Raw genomic sequence first — 7,316 nt, forward strand, 5'->3', positions numbered from 1 at the left:
TTAGATCTTCCCTGGACATCAGCAACAGCATCACGGCGTGAGCAACGTCTCCTTGCGATTACTTGTATAATTTGAAGTTCCTGCGTTCTCACAGGACAATTGGAGTACATAGCGGGGGGACCACCACTACAGAGACAGCATTTCTCTTCTTCGGACGAGCAATCACTAAAATTGTGGTTGTCACCGCAATTACGGCAACGTGGCGCAGATCTGCAGCCCCTCACGTTGTGACCGAATCGCCAACAGCTGGCGCATTGTAGAATGCGTGGAGCCAGAGCTTCAACCTTGTATATTAGGGGCCAGACTTTGATTTCTGTCTGACGTATTGTCCCAGCACATGTGATTATTATTAACTCAGTTGGAGTCTTCTTATTGTCAGTCACTCGGCTACACCGGTACACGGAGATGACACCAGCCACCGAAACCATCTCTAAAATCTCTTCCGGGGTTAAACTGACGTCTACACCTCGTACAATGCCTCTAGAGCATGCAAGATGCGGTGGGACGAAACATCTCACCGGATGTGATGCGAACGTTGAGCAATTTAGCAGTTCCTTGGCACAGTTGTGGTCTGGCGAGCAACATAATATACCTCCCCTGCCGACCTGGCGAACCTCTGTAATCTGTCGGAAGTGGGTTGACGCCTTCTGCAATTCCACTTGAATCGTCTTGGGGTTCTTCATGTTGATTATACCCCCATCGGTAGGCACCATGGCCACGGGAACGTTGCCGGTTCCACTGCGGAGAAATAATTCAAGCGGTAGCTCCTGGGGAGCTACCGAGGCTGACCACGGGGAAGCCCCGAGGCCAGGTGATGAGACAGACATCAAGCAAGGCTGACTAACTCAAAAACACATACGAAGTCTTCAAACGGAAATAGAAAGAGCAACGTAAAAGGGCAAGGTAAACAAAGAAAATACCACCCGATACTTGACCCAAGCCCCCAAAGCAGGAGATGCTATTACGGCGATCGAACGCAGGAACGCGGGAATCGAACGACCATGCGTCAGAACGCAGAGCGGGAGCGCGTGAATTCTGAGTGCCTGTCAAGATTCAGCTAGCCTGCCGCACGTCGTCTTCCTCTTGACCCGTCTTGGATGCCCCACAATCTGTTAAAGCGTAAACCTAGCAGGCACTTAAGAGTGTCAGGATATATATATATATATATATATATATATATATATATATATATATATATATATATATCACCGCACAAAAGGAAGGGAGAAGGAACACACACAAACAAATCAACCAAGCAAGTTTAACTTACACAGACGCCTTAAGCGACAAACACTCAGTTGTTAGCGCTGTGCCCCGTCTGTTTTTTTCGCCGTCCGTGAGCTTTTCTGCGCTACTGTGTAAATAATGTCATACCACCTACCCCCCCCCCCCCCAGTCTGTTCTTTTGAATCCGCAATGCTCCCCGACCATGAGTGCCCTTCAAGGATGAGCGACTCGCGGCTAGTCTTCTCCATGACAAGGTATGTTGCACGCAAAACAATCCTGCAGTCTGTGTGCAAGGAATGCTTTGACGAGCCAACGAACCGGTGCCGATGTTCACCAAGTTCTGCGTCAATGAGGACCTCATTTACCCTTCGGAGAAGCTCTTCTCATTAGTATAGACGGCCTTGAAACCGCTTTTTTCGATGTGGGTCAGTTAACAACGCGCTGCACAGTTACAGCTCGGGAGAGCTTGTCTCCTGCCTGCGCGAAAACGATGTCACACTGGGCTGTGCACCGCGTGGCCCCAGCCTTACCAACCAGTTACAAAATTCTTTCTCGGTCAACCGTTTGCACTGCTACACCAAGGCACTCAACAAAGATAGAGCGTCTTCCCGTGAAAGGAAGAAGCACCTGCAGCTCAGGCGCGTCACTAAGCGGAGAATAACCCAAGTCTGACAACTTTCTGTTTGAACTGTTTGTGAACAATTTAAACAATTTTTTTTCTCGTGAGAAAAAAAGCACCAGCTCAGGTGCGTCGCGTAGCAAAACATCATCGATGACTGAGAATGGTTTGTTTTAAACGGATTGTGAGCCACTCTTCAAAAATGAGGTGTTTGCGTAAACAGTGTGTCAAAAATAAAATGTTTGCTTCCGAGTTACCACTGGGAATTTTCTTTGCGTTCAATAAGGTGTCAGCGGGAGTAAATCAGCGCGAGCTACTTTCTACCATCGACGCGCGCTCAATCGGATTGTTACCTTGGCTTTTTTCAATTATGAAAGGGCTAGAATAGCTACTCTATCGCCATTTACCACCATGCACGAGCGAGTATATTACGAAGCTTTCTTTTTTTTTTTGTTATTGCATATTAAGCTGCGCGCGCGGAGACGATCATGCTGCGCTATGTTGCAATTCCTGTGACGGCTGGTTTCATCGTCGCTGCGTGCATCTATCTATGGCTCAGTATCTCAAACTGGGTTCCTGCAATTACCCTTGGCTGTGCCTCGTTTGCTCTTTGCCTCAGTTCTGCGACTCCCTCTTCACTGATCCGCAGCCGCAGCTCTCACACTCACCGAGTCATTGTACTACAACATCCCCCCCCCCAAGCACAACTCCAGGCCCCCCGGGAAGACCCCGCATGGCACTGGATCTGTGGTACACCAACTGTCGGAGCGTGAAAAACAAACTCGTTGATCTGCAGTGTACAACACAGTTATCCTACTCAACACAGTTACACGCAACACAGTTATCCTACTCACCGAGACGTGGTTGGACCCTGGAGTGCTTGACGGTGAGCTCATGGATATCTCTTCCCACACCATCTTCCGTAAGGATCGCCGTGGTCGAGGCGGGGGTGTCCTCGTTGCTACACCTGTAGGGATTTCCGTGCACCGTAGACACGACCTTGAGCACGACGACCAATCTTCTTGGAGCTTCACCTTCCCCGAGGGACTCTTCTTTTTGGATGGGTCTACTGCCCGCCCAAGCTCCGAGATCGCTCCTACAGGCTGCTTGGTGCTGCTCTGTCCACAGTAGCTACTAAGCCATACATTGATGTAGTGCTCATCGGTGACTTCAACGCTCACATTGACTGGTGGCAGCATGAGAATCCTCTGTCCAGTGATGTGGCCGATGACTCGCTCCTTGTTACCGTCACCACCGCAGACCTACATCAAGTCTGTCAGCATCCTTCTTACTCATCGCAAGGTCGGGCCAGCTTCCTAGACCTCGTCTTTTTCCGCAACATCAGCCGGGTCACGTCCTGCGAGGTCCTTCCTGGTCTCACAGGGACCACCATTCTGTCATGTGATCTCTTATGCGACGACCCTAACATGCAAATGTCACTTGGCACGAACGTTGTGGCATTTCGGGAGGACAGACCTGGCCCATATGGCTGAGCTAGCTCATCTTGCTCCCTGGTGCTTAACCACTGACTCCGGAGTGACTGCTCCACGAACTTCGATCTGTGGCGCGACTTCATCCAAGCAATCCATGCAGACTGTGTACCTCAATCCGCCAGGAAAGCTCGTCGACGAAGGCCGCCTTGGATTTCGCTAGATATTATTAAGATGGCCAGCCACAAGCGAGCCTTATTTAAGCGTGCTGCTCAGCTCAAGTGCCCTGTAACACTAAAGAAAGCCAAGGATCTCCAGCGCTCAATGAAGGCTACCATCCAAGTGGCCCATAATGATTACGCACAAAAAATCGCTCTCAAGGCTAAGGAGCACCCCAAGCTCTTTTGGTCGTATATTAAGCGCTTTCAGTCCACTTCCCACAAACCTTGCTTCATGGACAACGCCGTACCTGTAACCGAACCCTCATCGATAGCACAGTTATTTGCTTCGCAGTTTCATCGACATATAGCTCTATCACTTCTCTTGACCCTGATCTCCTCGCCCAAGAGATAGAAACCAGAGTCACTACTCCTACAGCCTCCATCAGTACCATCTCCTTCTCACATGATGACCTGAACGAGGCCGTGCGTTTCATTAAGCCGTCCCAAAATCCAGGCCCTGATTGTGTTGATCCTTCCTTCCTGACACTCATCTACCCACACGTATCCCACTCCCTCCTACTCATGTTTCAGTCTTTTGTGGACAACGCCTTTGTTCCCCAGAAATGGAAGGAATCCTTTGTCACCCCTGTCCACAAGGGCCGAGGGAAGCCCACATGTGAGATGTCCAGCTATCGCCCAGTCTCAATCACCTCCATCCTTTGCAGGACCTTCGAGCGTCTAGTCAATCGCTCCATTATAGCCTTCCTTGAGTAGAACAGCATTCTTGCTTCCTCTCAGCACGGATTTCGTCCCAATCGCAGTTCTGAGACAGCCCTAGCCACGGTCGCACATTATGTCAGTTCCAACATGGATAGCGGCACGCCAACTGACCTGATCCAATTGGATCTGAGTAACGCATTCGACACACTCGACCCCGCCATTCTGGTGACAAAAGCAGCTCAAGCTGGTTTTCAAAGCACACTGCTCCTCTGGTTAGCACGCTTCGTGGTGGGACGCTCACAGCGGGTCTATTACCATGGATCGCACTCCGAGAGCTACCTTGCCCTCTCTGGGGTCCCCCAGGGTTCTGTGCTAGGTCCGACTCTTTTTTCCCTCTATGTTAACGACATGCCGCAGTCGAACGACGTTCTACTTGTGCAGTATGCGGATGGCACATCTATCTTGGCCCCTGTCTCATCGTCTGATAACTCCTGTGTCCACCTGCAGGACTACCTCACCCGTGTTTCCCAGTGGGCATCAGTCAATCATCTTTCCATCAGTGAAACTAAGAGTGCCGTTCTCCGTTTTCACAACAGCAAGAGAGCTACCTCGCCCGTTTATACGCTTGAGGGATCTGTCCTGCGTAATGCTTCCTCAGCTGCAATTCTAGGAGTCACATTCAGCCCAACTCTTTATTTTCACTGCACGTCTCCAACACAGTGGCCAAAGCGCGTCGCACACTCGGTTTCGTGGTACGCACGTCGAAACTCTGCGGCCCGGATGCTTTCCGTGCACTTTACACTGCCCTTGTGCTGCCACGACTGAAGTACTGCTCTTCTGTGTGGAACCCCTTTAAGGTTCACCTAACCTATATGTTGGAGAGCGTCCAGCACCGCGCCACACAAACACTGTTCACCCGCCTCGGCTGCAGCCGCGAAGTACTTCCACGGTATGAGGTACGACTGCAACTCCTTGGATGGCAGACGCCCCAGCACCGGCGCACTGTCGCCCGGATAGGCCTTCTCTGCCGCTGCCTCGATGGATCCCTTGACGACTCCTACATCATCTCAGTCGTCCGCTACAGCAAGCGAACGGGTCAGCCCGAACAATTGTATGCGAGGACAGTCCGCCACCATAATTCATTCATTCCGGCTTCAGTGCGGGACTTTCTTTCTGCCCCACGACATGTGCGAACACCCCTCCCTTCGGACCGTGCGTCATCTAGGCAGCTGTGCAGAACAGTGGCGAGAAGTCTCCGTGACCGGGGTTAGTTCATGAATTAGCAGGTCAATAATTGTCTTTTGTCTACCATCCTCCACAGTGTTTTCATCCTCCTCCCCCCCTCCCCTTGGGTGGATGGCTGGCAGGCGCTCCGCGTACAGGTCTGTACCTATCTGCCACGCTTAGCACGCCACTCAGGGCGATCCCCCTCTTTCTATTTACTCCTCTATTCCCCGTCTCTTTTTTTCTGTCTCTCTCTCTTTTCAAGTGCAAATAAATATTATTATTATTATTATTATTATTATTATTATTATTATTATTATTATTATTATTATTATTATTATTATTATTATCGCATTCCACGCAGCCCCCTCGCACTGCAGCTGCTAGCCGCCGTCGCGGCCGACGTGTAAGCGTGTGTCAGCGCCACCTGGCGGTTTCCTCCCAAAGAGCCACGCGCGAGCCGGCGCGTTCAACACACTTCCCCATTTTGCCACTGTACCATTAGGCACGCGAAAATCCGGCTAGCCACTGTTCAGATATTGACTGCGAGTGAAATGTAGTTCGTCTTCCGAGCACGTGAGTGTCAGCAAAAGTGCGCGGCGGAGAAACCTTCGTGTTGTCTGATTTTTCTCGTTTCTCTCTCTATGCCAGAATGCAACCAACCGGAATGTTCAACGTACTGCGGCCGAAAATACTATCATCAAGGACCAGTTTCAGGAAGATGCGAAGGTTTCGATTGCATCTGTTCCTGGTTTATCGGTAATTTTCTTTATCTTTTGCTTTTTCCATTGCGTGTCTTTATATATATATATATATATATATATATATATATATATATATATATATACATATTGTGACGTCTTGGTTGGGACGACGTTTATTAGGCCCGGGAGCTCGTCAGCGAACAAACGCAGCACATAGGCGATGATGATGATCACATATATAGGCGAAGAGAAGGATAGGTAAAATTGTGAGGATGATGATGATAACATACAGATGAGGAAGATGTGCGTAATAAACGCCCACACTAATTTCCCCCCGACGTGAAAGCGGCCATCCTGGCCGGCCGGCCGTCATGGTGTCGAGGCACGCCGCGTGAAGGGCTTCATGCGGGACACGTGGACAACCTCGGTATTGCGGCAACGGCGGTCTGTGGGGGCGTCAAGAGGAGTGACGCGATAGTTGACAGGCGAAGTCTGTCGAAGGACTATGTACGGTCCGATGAACCGTGGCTGGAATTTTCCACATAAACCAGGGGTGCGAACAGGAGTCAGGAGCAGGACCTCGTCACCAGGTCGAAAAGATACAACGCGATGGCATTCGTCGTAATCATTTTTCCGGTCTTGTTGTCTTGCCTCTGTGTTCAGGCGAGCACGCTGGCGACAGTGGTCGAGTCGGGAGACGTACTCTTCGCACGATGATAGAGATGAATTAGCCTTGGAGTTGAAGAATGAAACGTCCAGAAAGAAAGTAGGGGAGCGTCCATAAACAAGGTAAAATGGCGAGTAGCCAGTTGTGCGCTGCACGGCCGTGTTATAGGCGAAAGTGACGAATGGTAAAAGAACATCCCAGTTTTTGTGGTCTGGTTGAATATAAGCGGCGATCATGTCGGCAAGGGTGCGATGAAACCGCTCGGTCAGGCCGTTAGTCTGGGGGTGATAGCTAGAAGCTGTCTTGTGGTCAGTGCCGGAGGCTCGAAGAACTTCGTTAAGCAGTTGTGAAAGGAACGCCTTTCCACGGTCACTGAGCAACACACGAGGAGCACCATGGCGCAGAATAATGGCTTCAAGAACGAAGTGAGCAACTTCCGAAGCAGAGCCAGTAAGCACAGAAGCTGTCTCAGCGTAGCGCGTCAGATGGTCGACGGCAGTCACTATCCATCGATTGCTAGCAGTAGTGACCGGAAGCGGCCCGTAAAGGTCGATCCCAACTACC

Source organism: Dermacentor silvarum, chromosome 1 (assembly GCF_013339745.2).
Source record: "Dermacentor silvarum isolate Dsil-2018 chromosome 1, BIME_Dsil_1.4, whole genome shotgun sequence".
NCBI classification, from domain to species: Eukaryota; Metazoa; Arthropoda; class Arachnida; order Ixodida; family Ixodidae; genus Dermacentor; species Dermacentor silvarum.